This window comes from Schistocerca cancellata, chromosome 5 (assembly GCF_023864275.1).
Source record: "Schistocerca cancellata isolate TAMUIC-IGC-003103 chromosome 5, iqSchCanc2.1, whole genome shotgun sequence".
In the NCBI taxonomy this organism is placed as follows: Eukaryota; Metazoa; Arthropoda; class Insecta; order Orthoptera; family Acrididae; genus Schistocerca; species Schistocerca cancellata.
Genome location: NC_064630.1, coordinates 313,340,534 through 313,363,076, shown reverse-complemented (window position 1 = coordinate 313,363,076; position 22,543 = coordinate 313,340,534). Strand labels below are relative to the sequence as shown.

General features: G+C 44.6%; 1 protein-coding gene across 1 annotated transcript in view; it reads right to left on the bottom strand.

Moving 5' to 3' along the window:
- Positions 1-22,543, bottom strand: part of LOC126187637 (alpha-tocopherol transfer protein-like) — a 139,436-nt gene that overhangs the window by 116,480 nt on the left and 413 nt on the right. Inside the window, exon 2 of the mRNA XM_049928835.1 lies at positions 1,054-1,206. The gene's annotated coding sequence lies outside the window, so the exon portion shown is untranslated. The remainder of the gene's footprint in view (positions 1-1,053; positions 1,207-22,543) is intronic.

Genomic DNA, 22,543 nt, shown 5'->3' with positions numbered 1-22,543 from the left:
TTTGTCTAAATACTTTTTCACACTTACTGTTTCACCATCTAAGCTTTCTTTGCTTGTTCAGTTGAGCTGTTCCAAATGCAATGTCCTTAATTGCCTCTGTAAAGTTGTTGGAGACAATACGCACTTTCTTTAGGATCTTTTGAAAATTATACTCATTTGCCTTCAAAGTTTCGTAATTAAATTTCTTAGCCATGCCTGATTATTTAATGATTTTGTATTTTGGAAAAAAATTGGATGTGTATCTCAGCTGGATAGTGAGCTGAATCAGCATCCATTCCTTACTTAGCTCTGACGATGTTGATTTATTGAAAATTGTATCTGGAGATGGCGAAATGAACGATTTGAAACTCTTCCTAATTGGAGTTAGATGATACCCAGGTTTTTTTTTTTTTGCTTTGTAGGTAGTTTTTGAAGTGTGTTTTCATTGTTTTAAGATGGAATAACTTTTTGGCGACTGAAAGCCCCCACCATGATAATTATGTTGTTCTTGTGACTTTCGACAGCCCGTTTTCCAGATTTTTCCCAGACGTTTTCTACTTTGACTCTGTTCTTGCTGTTGATTTTGAACCGTTCAGTATGACTGTTTTTTTACATTTCTACTATTCCTATAATAATAATAATACTATTACTATGCTAGGACCAACTATGTAATCAATCAAAGCATGCAAAAACTTATATATATATATATATATATATATATATATATATATATATATATATATATATATATATATTACACGCAGGGCCTGTTATACAGACAGAGAGAGTAGATCTATAGGAAGCAATACAATTCACTCAAAGCAACTAAAGCACATCCGCCGAACTGCTATTGTAGAGCTACTGCGGGAAGAAATACAAACGGTACTTCCTTTTTGTTGTACTAAAATGCAGGATGCAATCACTGGAGTGTGAAAATAAAGTAATGAAAATCTGTCGTATAAACTAAGGCATAGCTTATGAAACCATGCAAAGATCAGTTAAATACAAGAGCCACAAAAAGGGAATTCTTCGATCGGAACCAGATATGGTAATACGTTGTCGTCCTTGACTGACCCATGACGTGCGGTAGGTGCGGTTGCGCCTCGAGCCAGCTGCGTAAATTCGACATCGCTTGCCGGATGTCGTCCTCTGTCGTCCCAATTCGCTGTCGGACAACTGCTCTCTCCTCCTCCGTCGCCACTTTGAACACCACCTTGTCCGCCATGCCTGCAACAGAGAAACTTCACGTAAGAGGTAAACATAAGTTAATGCCATAAAAAGTGTTAAAGTTAATTTCTTTAGAAAGTGAAAACGTTGGTATCCTGTGAGTCGATCTCTGTTGCCTCTTATACCTTGTGCTGACAAAAATCATAGAATACCTCTAATACCGTGTCTGACCTCTTTTTGCCGGCGTAGTGCAGCAGCTAGCCGTGACATGGACTCTGTGGAAATGAGCGTTTGGCGTCATTGGCCGGGAGGCCCCTTGCGGGGCAGGTCCGGCCGCCTTGGTGCAGGTCTTATTACGTTCGACGCCACATTGGGCGACCTGCGCGCCGGATGGGGATGAAATGATGATGAAGACAACACAACTCCCAGTCCCTGAGCGGAGAAAACTCCGACCAAGCCGGGAATCGAGCACGGGCCCGTAGGACGGCAATCCGTCACGCTGAGCACTCAGCTATCGGGGCGGACATGGACTCAATAAAATGTTGGAAGTCCGCTGCAGAAATATGGAGCCACGCTGCCTCTATAGCCGTCCATAATTGCAAAAGTGTTGCCAGTCCATGGTTTTGTGCATGAAGTGAACTTTCGATCACGTCCCACAGATGTTCGATGAGTGGCCAAATCATTCGCTTGAACTGTCGAACATGTTCTGCAAACCAATAGCGAGCAATTGTGACCTAAATGATAATTACTTGAAACCCTCAGCTGCAGACAGGTGTTGTTGATATACCTCAATGGGGACAGCTGAAAATGTGTGCACCGATCAGGACGCGAACCCGGGATCTCCTGCTTACATGACAGACGCTCTATCCATCTGAGCCACCGAGGACACAGATGAAGCGCGACTGCAGGGACTTATACCTTGCACGCCTCCCGTGAGACCCACATACCCAACTGTCCACAATCGACATACGTAATGTTCCTAATAGATATTTCCCCATCCACTCATTACTCGCGCCAACTAAGGTGACGATTCCCATAAGAGTTCGGGCAACCTGTGCGCATTCGCACAGACGAAGGTCAATGGCCGGGTAGCCTTTAAGTATACATGAAGATAGTAACTGTACTCGAAAGAACAGATACCACTGATGATCGTGCAACTTCTCTAGAATAAATGGCCGGCCGGAGTGGCCATGCGGTTCTAGGCGCTGCAGTCTGGAGTCGCGTGACCGCTACGGTCGCAGGTTCGAATCCTGCCTCGGGCATGGATGTGTGTGATGTCCTTAGGTTAGTTAGGTTTAAGTAGTTCTAAGTTCTAGGGGACTGATGACCACAGCAGTTAAGTCCAATAGTGCTCAGAGCCTTTCTAGAATAAATGATAATTAACTGAAACCCTCAGCTGCAGACAAGTGTTGTTGATATACCTTAGTGGGGACGGCTGAAAATGTGTGCCCCGACCGAGGTATATCAACAACACCTGTCTGCAGCTGAGGGTTTCACTTCATTATCATTTATCCTGGAGAAGCTGCACGGTCACCAATGGTATCTGTTCTTTCGAAGGCAGATACTATCTTCATATACAATTGTGACCTATTGACACGGTGCATTGCCATCCATAAAAATTCCATAGTTGTTTGGGAACATGCAGTCCAACAATAGCTGCACATGGTCTCCAACTAGCCGAACATAGCCATTTCCAGTTAACGATCGGTGGAGTTGGTTTATAGGACCCAGTCTATTGCATATAAACACAGCCTACACTGTTATGGAGCCACCACCAGTTGGCGCAGTGCCTTTAACAACTTGGGTCCATGGCCTCGTGGGGTCTGAGCCACACTCGATCCCACCATCAGCTATTACCAAATGAAATCGGGACTCATCTGACGAATCCACGGTTTTCTAACCGTCTAGAGCAGGGGCAGGCAAACGTTGCACGCGGCTCATCTGCACACAGCGTTGCACGTGTGCTGCTCGCGTGCAATCGTCGAATGGGACTGTGGTGACAGCTGGCAGGGTGCGGCAGTGTAGTACCAGGCTAAGCTGTGGACTTTGAAGCGAAGCGACCACTACGTAGTGAACGTTGTATTTCAAGAACAGGAAAATGCAGAGTGAATCAAGGAAACGAAGAAGTGGTGATTTGCTATCTTTTAAAAAGGAATTGCTATCTTTTAAAAAGGAATGGGAGAATCATTTTTTCTTTGTGCAAAAACGTGAAAATTCGAAATGACAGTATTCTCGCTAGTCAGCGGAAGTTTAATATTGAACGCCTATATAATAAATTTCAATATGTTCCCGTACTTAGTGCAATAAAAGAGGAAATTCTCAAGCGATTTGGGGATATATCATACGTATCCAAAGGTTTTGAATAGTTGTCGAGACAATTTGCTGTTTCTGTAGATGATATTCATCCCAGTTTGCAAATGTAATTAACAGATCTACACTGTAGATTCTACAGCGTAATTCTCGTATGAGAGACAAGTTCCTTTTGGCAAGACGTGTAATAGATTTTTATCACAACTTTCCACAGCAAGAGTTTCCTCGTCTCCATCGTGAAGCCGCGAAGATAATGTGTTTGGCTGGACATACGTTTGCGAGAGATTTTTTTCTGTTATGAAAATTAATAAGTCTCGGTTAACAGTAAACATCAGTAATGAAAATGTCCGTAACTGTTTGCGTTTGTCTGTATGTAGAAATTTTGTTCCAGACATTAAACGTATTGTAAACTCCACCTGTGATAATTAAATACAACGTATCGTAGGTAATAGGTACTCTTTCAAACCATGATTTCTTTCAAGCACTAGTACTAACCTTATTCCTTCATTCAATAAAGCAGGCCAGGAAACAAAACGCATTACAGAGGAAGAAGCGGAGAGACGGTATAGTGGGGAGGGGAGAGAAGCGGGTGGCCAGCTTGCCGCTGTGTGCACGCAGAACACCTGTTTACTGCACACGTGCAAGTGCTCCGCACACGTGCCGGATTCCTGCCCGCCCCTGGTCTAGAGTGCACCAATATGATCACGAGCCCAGGAGAGGCGCTGCAGGCAATGTCGTGCCGTTAACAAAATCACTCGCGTCCGTCCTCTGTTGCCATATCCCATTAATGCCAAATTTCGCCGCGCTGTCCTAACCGATACGTTCGCCTTACGCCCCATATCGATTTCTGCTGTCATTTCACGCAGTGTTGCTTGTCTGTTAACACTGATAATTCTACGCAAAACTCTCTAGGTCGTCAAGTGAAGGCCGTCGACCACTGCGTTGCCTGTGGTGAGAGGTAATGCCAAAAATTTGGTAATCTCGGCACATTCTTGAGACAGTGGATCTCGGAATACTGAATTCCCTGTGCCATGCTTCTGGCTCCAAGTACAATTCCGCGTTAACAAGTCTGTTAATTCCCACTGTATATCCCATCGTGCGTCAATAATCACGTCGGAAACCTTTTCACATAAATTACCTGGGTACAAATGACAGCCCAAAAATGGATCAAATGGCTCTAAGCACTATGGGATTTAACATCTTAGTTCATCAGTCCCCTAGACATAGAACTACTTAAACCTAACCTGAGGACATCACACACATCCATGCCCGAGACAGGATTCGAACCTGCGACCGGAGCACCAGCGCGGTTCCAGACTGAAGGGCATAGAACTGCTGGACCACAGCAGCCGGCTAATGACAGCCCCGCCATATGTAGGGGTGTATGCGCATATGGCTAGCCCATGACTTTTGTCACCTCAGTGTATTTCTTATAATACAGTATACAGAGGAATATATATATATATATCCTACATTTAACACTACACTACAACAGGATTAGTAATGACAATAGCAACTGCTAACGAGAGCTCCAAAGTATTTTGCAGAAATTCAATATACTTAGCAGCAGATCCATGTGTGACACTGTTTAATAGCAGAACCTAGTGGACGTGCAAAGTTTACAAGATCAAGCGAATGCGATTTTCTGTTTCTGTCTTGCTCGTTCGTTCGCTGCGTTTGTGTCTTAGTAAGCGCATAGAATTTTCGCACAGTCCATTGTGACATTTCTGTTAAGAAACCTGCAATGTTAGTGACCAGTGATGGCTGGTTCGACTACTACGTACACGGTTGTCGAGTCATCGTCTTGTAACATCGAAGCATCAATGAAGCGAGTCGGTGCGCGCGCAGGTGGCACATTCGCGATTGGATGGTAGCAGCTGACATTGACTACGGCAACACATCACCAATCACCTGTCGTCCCACGCAACACTACTTCCCCAGACAAAGCAGTCCTTTTCGAGTACGTACCTGGCACCGTCGTCGACGACTACTTATTGGCGGTAAGTGACACAATATTTGGTACAGATGTTTCGCAGTGTTGTCGGGTTGTAGGTGGTAACATTTGTATTTTAGTTAGACAAATCGAACATGTTAATCTCTTGCTGTAAGAAGGAGGCATAACAAAGGGATCATTGTGTGTATACAGCGTTCAAAAGTTTTTTCTAGTATGTTTCCTTTTTGCACCTAACAGCACAGGTATTAACGAGATGTCGAAATACGGCCTCGCCCTTAGTCATATGTGCGCAACTGGGCTATAGTTACGTAAAGTCTTTTCGACGTACAGCCATATTTATCCTGACGATTTTAGTAAAGTGACGTCGAAATTGCAGATCCCATTCGAGGGAAATACTTTCAAACTCAATCTATATAAATAAAAATGTAAATGTTCGTTTGTTCAAGGTCGTGCGTCTCCGACTGCTTTGAAATTTTGACACAATTCTACATTCTAACTCAGATGTGTGTTCAGATACCTATTTCCCTATGACTACAATATCGACGGGTAACAATTGAAATCGGTCACTTCAAAGGGATATGAAATGGAAAAATCACATAGGGATGAAACGTCCCCTTAGAAAAATTAATGAATTACTGTGCTGATAAACATCTTAAGTTATTTGATTTTCAAACAGCTGAGCAAAACTGAACGTACTCAGACATTCACTGAAGTGACACACAATATTAATCCCTACAAAAGAATGGCCCTGACTAACAATAACCTATACTTTTCGTGAATTCTCACCTCACAAAAATCTTCGTTACTCGAACTACTGCAGTACAGCGAGCGCCAATACTGACAGCTAAATAAAAGATTCTAACTACTGAAGGCACTAACTACTGATAGGCATAGTTAGCAAATGAAAGATTTTGATAGAGAACAAACAATGTATTTACCTTAATAGTGTTCAAAAGTCATTATATATATATATATATATATATATATATATATATATATATATATATATATATATATATATATATCAGTTCATGACATTCAGTCTTACAAATTTACTGTCTCTGTCCAGATCATACGCTCTCAAAATTCCGCCATCTCACTCCCCACATCCACCATTGCTGGCGGCTCACCTCCAACTGCGCAACGCTACGCGCTGTTAACAGCCAACTGCCCAACACTACAATAGCGAGTATTACAACAATGCCAACCAGCCAGAGACTGCACACAGCACAGCCAGTGATTTTCATACAGAGCGCTACGTGGCGTTACCAATATAAAAACGTAAACAGCCTACTTACAGGGTTAGTCATAGGTAAAGCAGGGGCCGACTTGGTTCATTGTTAGGATAATAGGGAAATGCAGTCAGTATACGACGGAGACTGCACAGAAAACATTCGGGCGACCCATCTTTGAATATTGGCCACGTGTGTGGGATCCGTATCAATTAGGACTAACAGAGGATATTTAACAAAGAAGAGAGAGGTAACACTAATGGTGGCAGGTTTGTTTGACCAGTGGGAGATTGGGACGGAGATGCTGATGAAACTGAACTGGCAGACGCTTGAAGATGGAGGCAAACTATCTCGAGAAAGCCTAATTAGTAAGTATCAGGAACCAGCTTTAAATTACGAGCCCGTGAATATACTACAATACGCTAAGCATCGGCCCTGTAGCAATCACTAGGACAGCTTAGACCAATTACAGCGCAATTATTCATTCCCCACTCCACACATGAATGGAACGAGAAGAAACCTTAATAACTTGTACATTGTGAAGTACCCTCTGTCATACACTTCACAGTGTTTTGCACACTATGGATGTGGATGTAGAATTATTGTTATAAAGAAAACTGTTTTCATGTTTTACGTCACATATAGAGGACTCGAACACTTAGCGTTAGGAATGGGAGGAGAGACGAAGCACAAATCACGTCACATATACAGGATGAACCAGAACTCCACCGACAAATTTTCAGAGTTTGTTCAGTGATATTTTCTGAGCATTTTGTTATAAAGACCTGTGGTCTCCGATGGCGCGTTACGAAGTAATAATGTAATTACGAATTAACAGGCTTTATTACTAGAATCATCTTTGTTTTGTGAAAATATTTTCACAAGAGTGAAAAAGGATGAAATATGGAATCACGAGGGCGTAATAACACTCAATGATGATGTTATTAGTGGACGCCTACGTAGAGATCCACAACTGCTAAGGGGTTCAAAAAATGGTTCAAATGGCTCTGAGCACTATGGGACTTAACATCTGAGGTCATCAGTCCCCTAGAACTTAAGAACTACTTAAACCTAACTAACCTAAGGACATCACACACATCCATGCCCGAGGCAGGATTCGAAACTGCGACCGCAGCGGTCGCGCGGTTCCAGACTGAAGCGCCTGGAACCGCTCGGCCACACTGGCCGGCCGGCTAAGGGGTTGCCTTCGCTGCGGGAACAGGTGTGCATGTCGTCGCGTTGTCGTTTTTCCATTGTGTTCAGTGAACCCCAAAGACGAGATGCATATCGACCGATTTTTCATGGGTGAATCCATCCATACCGTTGTATATCACTGTTAACGTACTAACTCTGCTGGAAAAACCAAGCCGAGACTAAACCGAGCAATACTGAATGCAAGCTTGAGGATCAAGGCTAAAGTAGGCCTTGCTGTTGTCAACAGTAAGTACTGTGAGTGAATAGAATAAGGTTGTCTCCAAACAAGATAAACAGCGCATATCGCCAACAGTGGCACTGTTGTGCACATACTTTCAATGCAGTACCGGTGCAAGCGGCAAGAAAACAAGAGAAATGTAAATATATTATAACCACCCACAGGAGACCACGATCACATCAAAACAATCGGAAAATATCCCTGGACAACCTGCGGTATATTGTCGGTGAATTTCTGGTTCACCTAGTATATATGCAAAATGACATGTTAATTAGACTGACAACGCATCTGATGCACATTACATGTACCATATGCTAACCCACAGGAAAAGATCATATTTATTTTAATGTACGCTTTGCTGAGTAGAAGAGATACGATCTCTAAAATCCGTGTTTGCAATTCTGGTTTAATGTTTTCCATTGTATTTTCTGAAGGTCGTCGTAAGTAAAAAAAAAGCTTTTGGGGACGACAGAGAAAAAGCTATAATCGCTTCCGTCAGTACAGATTTTGGCATTACAGTTCTTTTCGAAACATCTCCAGCCCTCTTTATCAGGACACCATATGAGGGCGGGTCGGCGTGTGCCCTCGGCTCTTCTACCTGCCGGATGACTGCGAATTCCATTTTTTAATTTACATTTCGTTGCATGGTTCTAACAATTCATGATCATACTTCTACCCTTTTAATTGAGTACGGGCGCTGATAACCTCGTTACTGAGCACGCTATACATACTACCAGCACCATCACCACCTTCTACCTGCAGGGCAAGTCTCGGAGTTGTGACGGTGGGGATAAGTTATCCTTCCTCGACCTTTTCTGAGTGACAAATGCACTGCGTGCAAATGTCACTTGTTGCATTTTACGGGACACCGCCTAGATCGTCGCCCGCGGCTCGGCTTCTCATGTTAGCAGTTGGCTGCTAGCGGACGCTCTGGACACCGTTTTGCGAGGACGAACTCTGTTGTCCAGCGCGGCGCGTTTTGAGAGAGAGGACGGAGAACAGTCGCTACGGCCTATGGCATTGTCTGCTGGTGCTTTGTGGAAGCGGACGTCCGTCCGACGGGGGCTGCGCAACTGCGGTGCCTCATGTAAGCTGTGTAATTTCATAGTCCATTGTTGTCCCAAGCCCGAGAGCTTCCCGCACAAGCATCACACCGAGGCTGTGACTGGAGGGTTTATTCTTACTTCAGCTCATGATTACGATCGCTGTTGGCTGGTTTGGGGGACGAGATCAAACAGCGAGTTCACCGGTTCCATTGCATTAGGGAAGGATGTGGAAGGAAGTCGGCGGTGCCCTTTCAAAGGAACCATCCCGGCATTTGACTGAAGCGATTTAGGGAAATCACGGAAAACGTAAATCTGGATGGCCGGACGACTGTTGCTGAGATTCGCGGGAGGAGCTGTCACTGGTAGTTATGGAGACGTAATTTAGCAGTAGGAGATTTGTCGTTTTTTTTAATAGCCACGACTGGCAAAGAAATTGTTGGTCCGCGATTGCATGGTCACTAGCGCAACGAAGCAAAAGCTCTGGCGCGGCTGTGGCTTCATGGGAGTCAGTCGTCACTAACTGTCCTGTACTTTGTTGGAGAGTAGTTTGTCAAAGAGGACGGAGGAGCGGATAGAGGTTCAGGGCACTCTCTTGTCCTAGGGGTGCGAAATTGCCCCTAAAGGCGGAAGAATCAGCAATGATCAACGACATGAGGATGCAGAAGGCAATGGACACCACTGCATTAAAGACACGTAACGTATATCCACAGGACATGTGGCCTGTAATTGAAGAAGTGGATGATCTCTCCATTGGCAAAAGATTCCGGAATAGTCCCCCATTCTGATCTCCGGGAGGGGACTGCCAAGGGGGAGGTTACCATGAGAAAAAGATTGAATAATCAACGAAAGGATAACGTTCTACGAGGCGGGGCGTGGAATGTCAGAAGCTTGAACGTGGTAGGGAAACTAGAAAATCAGAAAAGGGAAATGCAAAGGCTCAATCTAGGTATAGTAGGGGTCAGTGAAGTGAAGTGGAAGGAAGACAAGGATTTCTGGTCAGATGAGTATCGGGTAATATCAACAGCAGCAGAAAATGGTATAACAGGTGTAGGATTCGTTATGAATAGGAAGATAGGGCAGAGGGTGTGTTACTGTGAACAGTTCAGTGACTGGGTTGTTCTAATCAAAATCGACAGCAGACCAACACCGACAACGATAGTTCAGGTATACATGCCGACGTCGCAAGCTGGAGATGAACAGATAGAGAAAGTGTATGAGGATATTGAAAGGGTAATGCAGTATTTAAAGTGGGACGAAAATCTAATAGTCATGGGCGACTGGAATGCAGTTGTAGGGGAAGGAGTAGAAGAAAAGGTTACAGGAGAATATGGGCTTGGGACAAGGAATGAAAGAGGAGAAAGACTAATTGAGTTCTGTAACAAGTTTCAGCTGGTAATAGCGAATACCCTGTTCAAGAATCACAAGAGGAAGAGGTATACTTGGAAAAGGCCGGGAGATAAGGGAAGATTTCAATTAGATTACATCAAGGTCAGACAGAGATTCCGAAATCAGATACTGGATTGTAAGGCGTATCCAGGAGCAGATATAGACTCAGATCACAATATAGTAGTGTTGAAGAGTAGGCTGAAGTTCAAGACATTAGTCAGGAAGAATCAATACGCAAAGAAGTGGGATACGGAAGTACTAAGGAATGACGAGATACGTTTGAAGTTCTCTAACGCTATAGATACAGCAATAAGGAATAGCTCAGTAGGCAGTACAGTTGAAGAGGAATGGACATCTCTAAAAAGGGCCATCACAGAAGTTGGGAAGGAAAACATAGGTACAAAGAAGGTAGCTGCGAAGAAACCATGGGTAACAGAAGAAATACTTCAGTTGATTGATGGAAGGAGGAAGTACAAACGTGTTCCGGGAAAATCAGGAATACAGAAATACAAGTCGCTGAGGAATGAAATAAATAGGAAGTGCAGGAAAGCTAAGACGAAATGGCTGCAGGAAAAATGTGAAGACATCGAAAAAAATATGATTGTCGGGAGGACAGACTCAGCATACAGGAAAGCCAAAACAACCTTTGGTGACATTAAAAGCAACGGTGGTAACATTAAGAGTGCAACGGGAATTCCACTGTTAAATGCAGACGAGAGAGCAGATAGGTGGAAAGAATACATTGAAAGCCTCTATGAGGGTGAAGATTTGTCTGATGTGATAGAAGAAGAAACAGGAGTCGATTTAGAAGAGATAGGGGATCCAGCATTAGAATCGGAATTTAAAAGAGCTTTGGAGGACTTACGGTCAAATAAGGCAGAAGGGATAGATAACATTCCATCAGAATTTCTAAAATCATTGGGGGAAGTGGCAACAAAACGACTATTCACGTTGGTGTGTAGAATATATGAGTCTGGCGATATACCATCTGACTTTCGGAAAAGCATCGTCCACACAATTTCGAAGACGGAAAGAGCTGATAAGTGCGAGAATTATCGCACAATCAGCGTAACAACTAATGCATCGAAGCTGCTTACCAGAATAATATACAGAAGAATGGAAAAGAAAATTGAGAATGCGCTAGGTGACGATCGGTTTGGCTTTAGGAAAAGTAAAGTGACGAGAGAGGCAATTCTGACGTTACGGCTAATAATGGAAGCAAGGCTAAAGAAAAATCAAGAAACTTTCATAGGATTTGTCGACCTGGAAAAAGCGTTCGACAATATAAAATGGTGCAAGCTGTTCGAGATTCTGAAAAAAGTAGGGTTAAGCTATAGGGAGAGACGGGTCACATACAATATGTACAACAACCAAGAGGGAATAATAAGAGTGGACCATCAAGAACGAAGTGCTCGTATTAAGAAGGGTGTAAGACAAGGCTGTAGCCTTTCGCCCCTACTCTTCAATCTGTACATCGAGGAAGCAATAATGGAAATAAAAGAAAGGTTCAGGAGTGGAATTAAAATACAAGGTGAAAGGATATCAATGATACGATTCGCTGATGACATTGCTATCCTGAGTGAAGGTGAAGAAGAATTAAATAATCTGCTGAACGGAATGAACAGTCTAATGAGTACACAGTATGGTTTGAGAGTAAATCGGAGAAAGACGAAGGTAATGAGAAGTAGTAGAAATGAGAACAGCGAGAAACTTAACATCAGGATTGATGAAGTTAAGGAATTCTGCTACCTAGGCAGTAAAATAACCAATGACGGACGGAGCAAGGAGGACATCAAAAGCAAAAAAGGCATCTCTGACCAAGAGAAGTCTACTAATATCAAATACCGGCCTTAATTTGAGGAAGAAATTTCTGAGGATGTACGTCTGGAGTACAGCATTGTATGGTAGTGAAACATGGACTGTGGGAAAAACGGAACTCAAGAGAATCGAAGCATTTGAGATGTGGTGCTATAGACGAATGTTGAAAATTAGGTGGACTGATAAGGGAAGGAATGAGGAGGTTCTACGCAGAATCGGAGAGGAGAGGAATATGAGGAAAACACTGATAAGGAGAAGGGACAGGATGATAGGACATCTGCTAAGACATGAGGGAATGACTTCCATGGTACTAGAGGGAGCTGTAGAGGGCAAAAACTGTAGAGGAAGACAGAGATTGGAATACGTCAAGCAAATAATTGAGGACGTAGGTTGCAAGTGCTACTCTGAGATGAAGAGGTTAGCACAGGAAAGGAATTCGTGGCGGGCCGCATCAAACCAGTCAGTAGACTGATGACAAAAAAAAAGTTGCTGGTTTGCTTGCCCGTGAGTGGCAGCAGCAGCACTCTCGTCCTAATTCTGAAGCGACGCTAGTGTTTCCGGGTCGTCGTCTGTCGGGAGTTGAGTGGGGACGCAGCGCCTGTGAGGTGCCGACAGGCAGTACCGTCCGACCGCTGGCGACACATATGTACTGTCCGACGGAAGGAGACTGGAGCGCGAACGACCGCTGGTTGGTCGTTCGGTCGGTCGTCTCATCGGACGACGTGTAATTGGTCGCCGACCGCTTATGGAAACGCTGTGTGTCTCGACTTGTGATTTCTCCTTGTTGTTGCACAGAGATTGCTTTTAGGATTGTCGGAGTTCTTGGTGCAAGTGTTTTCGTGGAACTGTGTGTACCTTCTGCGATTTGCACTGAGCAGTTATGTCTGCGTACTGGAGTAGGCAGTCGGTCAGTTGGGACGGAGCAGCGAGCGTGTGTTTCCTCGCCGTGTTGATGCTGTCAGGCCGGCGTGTAGCTCGACAGCCCTTGGCGTTTGGTGCTATTTTAAGTGGTTAATGTGCCTTGACTGTGTTTAGACGCCAGTAATTAAGACATAGTCCTGCTGTGATCCTCGTGCTCGCTGATATTTTCAGTTGTCGTGCCGTTGGTCGGGTGGAAGGGAATTGATTAGGTTGTTGGTTGGTCCTACAACCGTCCCTAGGTCGTGCTGCCACCCGATTATTTAGTGTTACGCTTGGCTACCTGTCTCACATAAACTGTTGTTAGAGTTTCCTCCCCAGACCGACCCTTGGAACACCTCCAAGCACCACTGTTCTGGTGTTTGTGATTGTGATTTTCTTTTGTCGCAAGTACTGTGCAAGGCCTTCAGCCGTGTATTAATTTTGCCTGTTCTGTGTTCAGTAGATGGCCTTCAGCCGAACCTTATGAGTAGTATTTTAAGATTAGGCCTTGAGCTGTGTTTTATTTAGAATTCTTGTTTTCTCTGTATTTAGGTCTTCAGCCGCGTTTGTTTTAGAATTTTTTGCTTTCAGGCGTAATGTGTAAATTCCTGTCTGTAAGGTTTCTCTTTAATCATCTTGAATTTTAAATGGCTTTCAACCGTACTGTGTAAATGCTTATCTTAAGGTTTGGTTACTATTTAGAATTATTGTTTGGGTCTTCAGCCGTGAAGATATTTCAAGTTTAAGATGGCTTTCTGTTGTACTGTGTAAATGCTTGTCTTTAAAGATTGCCTTTTATTATTTTGAAATATTATTGGGCCTTCAGCCGAGGAATTATTTCAAATTTTTCTTAATATGGCCTTTAGCCGAAATTTGTAAATGCTTGCCTTTTAAAGAATTTTCTTTGCTCATCTGGAATATTATCTGGGCCTTCAGTGAGAAGATATTTTAATTTTACTTAAGTAAGGCCTTCAGCCGTTTGCCTAAATCCTTGTGTTTTAAAATGAATTATTTAAACCCTTTGTTACTGAGAAGTTACTAGGGCCCTCAGCCGTGAATTGGTCCTTATTGTTTTAAAGAGGAATATGTTTGTGTTTTAAAAGCAATAACAGTAACTGGTCTTGGACCCTTTCCACAACCTGATCCGCTCTGTCCTGCGAAACCAGATTTCAGTCACATGTAACAACAGCAACTAATCAATTAATAATTTTCGTCCCACTATCTAACGACGTCTGATGCTGAAGGCTACACTTGACCCTGTGAAGAGAATTCCGAAGTGCATTGCTGTTGGAGGTGGAATTTATGAAAATCTGGTTTGAACTTAATCATCAGCCTATGAGTATTTGTTTGGATTTTAATGAAATACACGTGGACTCATATGTTATTACAATGTTGCATTTGAATTCGTCTGTAACACCACCCTCTAAAGCTGGCCCGTTCAGGAAGGAGCTAGCCGAATACAAGCGCTCACACTCGCTCTCCGCCAGAGCAGCGAGCGCGCGTGGACGTCATTACGTCACCATCATCGATTTATAGAACGACTGTGTAAAATGCGTAGCTACAGTTAGAACTTATAGACACGCAGTGTGACAAGCAGTTGAGTGATAAGTTTGTTATAAACAATCTTGTAGACTTGTATAAAATTTTTCTTGAAGATAAATTTCCACAAGTTCACATGTTTGTAGCTGCGATTAGGTCGATGTTTGGACCTACATATCAATGTTACCAACTTCCCTACGCAATGAAGAGAACGAACTCTATCTACTGAAGATCACTGACAGACTTCGGTTTATCAAGCTTATCTTCGAATTAGAAATGCTGAGGAAATGATGGCATGATTCATTGATGTTTTAATCATAAGCAAAATAAGTAATATTTATCGACTTGCAATGTTTGTATGTTTTACGTAGAAGACAGAAGTCGTGAAATACGTGTTGAGGTCAATTTCACTAAGTCCGAAAACGACGTTCATCACAACGCTGCATCAATCGTAAAAAATATCATCTTTCGTACTTAGCTGCACCACATTTTTTGCCTCATCAATTAAAAGAGATGTATGTTTCATTTCGATGTCATTTCTCACCAATGCGACAGTTTCAGAAAATAGATTTGTCACAAAAGGCATTAAGGTGTCACCGTGAAACGATACATCTACGTACACTAGCGGCTGCAGAATAGACTCGTTGACAACAGTTTCTCGTGCCGAGCTGCCTTGTTCAGGATTCTCCTTCCCTCCCCTCCGCTCCCTTCCCACCTCTTCCCCTTCCAATACTCGCCGTGAAGCGATGGGTTCCTCACTGCTGACGCGTACGCTCGAGGCAGGTCGCACGAACAGGTAGCTGAACAGGCCTGCTCCAAAATACACTATGTGATCAAAAGTACCCGGACATCTGGATGAAAATGACTTACAAGTTCGTGGCGCCCTCCATCGGTAATGCTAGACTTCAATAAGGTGTTGGCCCACCCTTAGCCTTGATGACAGCTTCCACTGTCGCTGGCAATCAATCAGGTGCTGGAAGGTTGCTTGGGGAATGGCAGCCTATTCGTCACGGAGTGCTGCACTGAGGAGAGGTATCGATGTCGGTCGGTGAGGCCTGGCACGGCGTTCCAAAACATCCCGAAGGTGATCTATAGGATTCATGTCAGGACTCCGTGCAGGACAATCCATTACAGGGATGTTATTGTCGTGTAACCACTCCTCCACAGACCGTGCATTATGAACAAGTGCTCGATCGTGTTGACAGATGCAATCGCCATCCCCGAACTGCTCTTCAACAATGGGAAGCAAGAAGATGACTAAAACATCAATGTAGGCCTGTGATGTGATAATGCCACCCAAAACAACAAGGGGTGCAAGCCCCCTCCATGAAAAACGCGATCACACCATTACACCACCGCCTCTGAATTTTACTGTTGGCGTTACACACGCTGGCAGATGACGTTCACCGAGCATTTGCCATACCCACTCCCTGCCATTGGATCGCCACATCGTGTACCGTGATTCGTCACTCCACACAACGTTTTTACACTGTTCAATCGTCCAATGTTTACGCTCCTTGCATCAAGCGGACCGACGTTGAGCATTTACCAGCGTGATGTGCGGCTTATGAGCAGTCGCTCGATCATGACATCCAAGTTCTCTCACCTCCCGCCTAACTGTCATGGTACTTGCAGTGAATCTTAATGCAGTTTGGAATTCCTGTGCGATGGTCTGGATAGACGTCTGCCTATTACACATTACGACCCCTCTTAAACTACCGGCGGTCTCTGTCAGTCAACAGATGAGGGCGGCCTGTACGCTTTGGTGCTGCACATGTCCCTTCACGTTTCCACTCCACTATCACATCGGAAACAGTGGACCTAGGGACGTTTAGGAGTGTGGAAATCTCATGTACAGACGTATGACACAGTAGACAGCCAATCACCTGACCACGTTCGAAGTCCGTGAGTTCCGCGGAGCGCCCCATTCTGCTCTCTCTCGATGGCTAATGGCTACTGAGGTTGGTGATATAGGGTACCTGGCAGTATGTGGCAACACAATTCACCTAATATGAGAAACGTATGTTTTTGGGGGTATCCGGATACTTTTGATCACATAGTGTACTTACTGTTCCCTCTCTTGAAACACTTTGAAACACCTCTTTCAGGTAACATAAATGTAAAGATTAATACAGATGTACTGGCAGAACCCGGACTTCGCCAACAAAATTTGGGAGCTCACTGGTATAAGAAGCCATGTTTTCAAGTTGCTCGTCTCAGAGTAATAATGAAGTTACGGTTTATTCAGTTTGTTATCACTATTACCATTTTTTCAGTGACCCTCACGTCAGCGAAAATGGCTGTAGTATACGAGGGGTGTCCAATAAGTAATGCAACAGTTTTTTTTCTGCAAGCAGCTTGGTTTTATAAAGGACTCCAATACACCATATTATTCCCCACTCTTTTGGCTACAATACCCGTTCAATTTGATAGCCTTACGTCACCTTACTGAGAGGGCCTGTTTGCTCACCTGGTACCACTCTATTGGTCGGTGTCGGAGCTGTCGTCTTGCTGCATCAGTAACCTCTCCATCATCCACGTACTGCTTCCCGCGAAGTACATCCTTCATTGAGCCAAACAGATGGAAGTCGGAACGTACGTGATCTGAGCTGTAGGGCGGATGAGGAACAACAGCATTTTTGTCGCGACGAACACGCTATCGTCGTTTCTTCAGTTTCCTGAGAGTAGCACAATACACTTCAGAGTAGATCGTCGCACCTAGTGAGAGGAACAGAACATGCCCTTCGGAGTCCCAGAAGACCGTCGACACGACTTTAACAGCTGAGGATGCGGCTTTGAACACCAGAAAAGATAACGTGGTGTCATTCCATAAATTGCTTTTTGGTTTACGGTTGGAAGTGATGAACTCATGTTCCATCATCTGTGACGGTGTTCGACAAAAAATTGTCACGATAGTACCCCAACTGGACGAGTGTGTCAGTACTACTAACGGGAACATCTATTTGAGGAGCGAGTTGTTTGATTGTGATCGGTCGATCACCTCGCACGAGAGCGTCCGAACGTTCCAGTATTGCAGGAGTCAAAGCTGTGTGCGGCACGGCTGGAACGTGGTAGATGGGACAAGTCTGTTGCGCGACCTCTTGGCGATGATGACAGACGCATCGCCCAACGGCTCACCGTGCTTTTGTTCACTGTCGGGTCTCCGTATACATTCTGCAAACGTCTATGAATATCTACGTTGCTCTGGTTTTCCGCCAGAAGGTACTCGGTGAGAGAGCTCTGCTTGGAATGCGCCTTCGTTACAGATGCCTTTTTGTAGACTACGTATAGCGGCACCATCTACCGAATTTCATGAGACTATAGGGTTTGGAGGGGAATATTCCGCAGTGTCCCACAGTACATTCCGCATTTTTGTAATCGAAATTGGCCGAGAAAAAACGTGTTCCATTACTTTTTGAACGCCCCTCTCACAATCACCAAAACGTACAGCGTTAAACACAGAGTAAAGCGACAATCCTTCTGAGACAGATGCATAAGTAGACTGTGATGTGGTTTCCGTACTACGTTCGCAGGTTCGAATCCTGCCTCGGGCATCGATGTGTGTGATGTCCTTAGGTTAGTTAGGTTTAAGTCGTTCTAAGTTCTAGGGGACTGATGACCTCAGATGTTAAGTCCCATAGTGCTCAGAGCCATTTGAACCGTCGCCGCAGGAACAGCTCGCCAGACGTTGGTGTGCAGCTCTTCCACTGTATTCAGCAAAACCAGAGACTAGGTATATATTGGTCAACTCTTCATCCGTAAACTTATCCGCATTGCTGCGTGCCTCTGTTGACGCACAACTAACACAGTGTAAAGGATGAGCCAGACAGTAGGGGATTTTACTTTATTATATGAGCTTCCAAACGGAAACTTCACTTTCCTATTACGGCCAAGCCACGGCCGGCACTGTTACCTGCCTGCAAATTCTTTCGTCCCACGGTCTAGTAACAGGAAGTCAGCACCGAGGAATGGCACCTTGATCACGCGCCTCTCTCATGTGCTTATGAGGTAACGCCGCCCTAGGCGTCGCTTAGCAGGCAACGCTCTGTAAAGTTCCATTGCCGTCCCCGCGGGTTTCTCGGTCCCGACCAATCAAGGTAGAGGAAGCTGCGTGGTGCGTCGAATATACCCGACCGCCCGTCGCCAGGCCCGCTCTTTCTTGTCTTCTCGCGCTCTTGGACGCTCGCCCTGTAGCAGTGAACGTCTCCCGCTTCTCCCGGTGCTTCGGCGCCGGGGACTAAGTTTTTCGCACCCAACATGCCGCTCGGAAATGCCCGATTGGCAGACGCCAACTTTGGTTAGCTTCGCGAACTGTGTTTCGCTAAACTCTACGCTCTGGTTCACCCTCACCTCCCTAGGCCCATGCGACCCTTTTTTAACATGCTTTCGCCAATAAATGGCCTTTGTCTAAATTTTGTCCTATTCATTTCATAACGCCCACTGCCTTCCCAACCACCCATCCTGTACAACAGTCGGAAAATCAATCCGAGACAGAATTGAGCAGTCCTGAATGCAAGCTTGAGAGCAAAGAGTGAAGTGCGCATACCATATGGTGACTGTGTGAACAATTATCTTTAAAAGACGGCATTTAGGATACATCGCAGACGTTTGCACTGTTGGGTAGACAATTTCACTGCGAAACAGGTGCAAAGACAAATGAGGGTACAAAATCAAACGAAATGCAATACCTGTGTAATGAGCCACCCGAGACCATGACATACTCTGATTGTATATATGAATAGCCTTCGAGATTTTGTCGGTTTTCCGGTTCATGTTCCGCCGGCCGGTGTGGCCTTGCGGTTCTAGGCGCTTCAGTCGGGAACCGGGTGACCGCTACGGTCGCAGGTTCGAATCCTGTCTCGGGCATGGATGTGTGTAATGTCCTTGGGTTAGTTAGGTTTAAGTAGTTCTAGGGGACTGATGACCACAGATTTCAAGTCCCATAGTGCTCAGAGCCATTTGAACCATTTTTGAACCGGTTCATGTTCCAGAAAATAATTGCAATCAAAATAATTATTTTCTGATTCAATCCCATTTACATGTTTATATTACTAATAAATTGACTCTTAAACGAATTAATAATTACGACCGTCTTTACTCGATTACAAAGTTCGCAGCTCGTGGTCTAGTGGCTATGGTTGCTGCCTCTGGATCACATGGTGCCGGGTTCGATTCCCGGCCGGGTTGGGGATTTTCTCTGCGTGGGGAATGAGTTTTTGTGTTGTCCTCATCATTTCATCGTCATCATTCGTGACAGTGGTTGAACTGGACTGTGTAACAATTGGACTACGTAAATATTGGGACTTTGTACAGGAGCTGATGACTGCGCACTTGAGCGCCCCACAAGCCAAACATCAGCATCATCACTCGATTAAAATGTTATACTTCATAATTAGGACTGTGGGGCAGTTTCGGAATGCTATAATAAGATTAACTACGAACATCTCTTTGAGCAATGTTGACCATGCTTAGCGAAATATAAAGTTGCTCTGTCATCCGAGATACAGAGTGGAAACGTAACTTTCTACTTCGTGCCACAGTGGTGAGGCGAAGTCGAGATGAACAATTTGATGTACAGAGTAGTGATAATTGAAGTGCAACTACTCACGGAGTTCTAGCGTGCACTGTAATTGTCGCATGCCAGCGAAACTTGCTAGATATGCTAACACGTTAATGCGTGACTGATTTACACTGAAAAAAAATTAGTTGCAATTTTGGTCACCAGGTGCAAATCTGGTGTTGTACAGCACCTCGTCGACATCTTCGGTGCTGATGTTGAACAAACTGTATAAGAGCCTTTCTCACTTCGGCCATCCTGATTTAGGTTTTCTGTGATTTCCCTAAATCGCTCCAGGTAAATGTCGGGATGGTTCCTTTGAAAGGGCACGGCCGACTTCCTTCCCCTTCCTTCCCTAATCCGATGAGACCGATGACCTCGCTGTCTGGTCTCCTCCCCCCAAAATCAACCAACCAACCTTTCTCACTTCTTTGACCTTTCGGCCCACGTCCCATTCCCATTCCATTGCACGTGGCAACATTTGCATATGTCTTTCTTGCAAATTTTTTTTCCAGCGTAAATCGGTTCCGCATTAACGCGCTAGTCTACCTAGATTCGCTGCCGTATTATACACTACTGGACATTAAAATTGCTACACCACGAAGATGGCGTGCTACAGACGCGAAATTTAACCGACATGAAGAAGATGCTCTGATATGCAAATGATTAGCTTTTCAGAACATTCACACAAGGTTGGCGCCGGTGGCGACACCTACAACGTGCTGACATGAAGAAAGTTTCCAACCGATTTCTCATACACATACAGCAGTTGACCGGCGTTGCCTGGTGAAACGTTGTTGTGATGCCTCGTGTAAGGAGGAGAATTGCGTACCATCAGGTTTCCGACTTTGATAAAGGTCGGATTGTAGCCTATCGCGATTGCGGTTTATCGTGTCTCGACATTGCTGCTCGCGTTGGTCGAGATCCAATGACTGTTAGCAGAACATGGAATCGGTGGGTTCAGAAGGGTAATGCGGAACGCCGTGCTGGATCCCAACGGCCTCGTATAACTAGCAGTCGAGATGAAAGGCATCTTATCCGCTTGGATGAAACGGATCATGCAGCCACTTCTAGATCCCTGAGTCAACAGATGGGGACATTTGCAAGACAACAACCATCTCCACGAACAGTTCGACGACGTTTGCAGCAGCTTGGACTATCATCTCGGAGACCATGGCTGCGGTTACCCTTCACGCTGAATCACAGACAGGAGTGCCTGCGGTGGTGTACTCAACGACGAACCTGGGTGCACAAATGGCAAAACGTCATTTTTTCGGATGAATCTAGGTTCTGTTTACGGCATCATGATGGTCGCATCCATGTTTGGCGACATCGCGGTGAACGCACATTGGAAGCGTGTATTCGTCATCGCCATACTGGCGTATCACCCGGCGTGATGGTATGGGGTGCCACTGGTTACACGTCTCTGTCACCTCTTGTTCGCATTGACGCCACTTTGAACAGTGAAAGCTACATTTCAGATGTGTTACGACCCGTGGCTCTACCCTTCATTCGATCCCTGCGAAACCCTACATTTCAGCAGGATAATGCACGACCGAATGTTGCAGGTCCTGTACGGGCCTTTCTGAATACAGAAGATGTTCCACTGCTGCCCTGGCCAGCACATTCTCCAGATCTCTCACGAAATGAAAACGTCTGGTCAATGGTGGCCGAGCAACTGGTTCGTCACAATACACCAGTCACTACTCTTGATGAACTGTGGTATCGTGTGGAAGCTGCATGGCCACCTGTACCTGTACACGCCATCCAAGCTGTGTTTGACTCAATGCCCAGGTGTATGAAGGCCGTTATTACGAGCAGAAGTGGTTGTTCTGGGTACCGATTTCTCAGAATCTATGCACCCAAATAGCGTGAAAATGTAATCAGATGTCAGTTCTAGTAGCTATAATATATTTGTCCAATGAATACCCGTTTATCATCTGCATTTCTTCTTGGTGTAGCAATTTTAATGGCCAGTAGCGGAATTACAGCACTTGGTGGACCTCTGTGAGTAGCTACACTTTAGTTATAACTACCCGGCAGGACACTTATGGTCTGCCAAGCTGCGAAACGATCTCAAGTTTGCCTACAAAAGCTATCTAAGCTACAGTGCAACTTAAGTCTGTTAAATTTTCAAACTTTTTATTTTGCTATTGTTAGTAACCTTAACTTTCCCGCGAGGGTAATGAAAGGAGAAATATCTTTGTAAATGTTGTGAAAAAA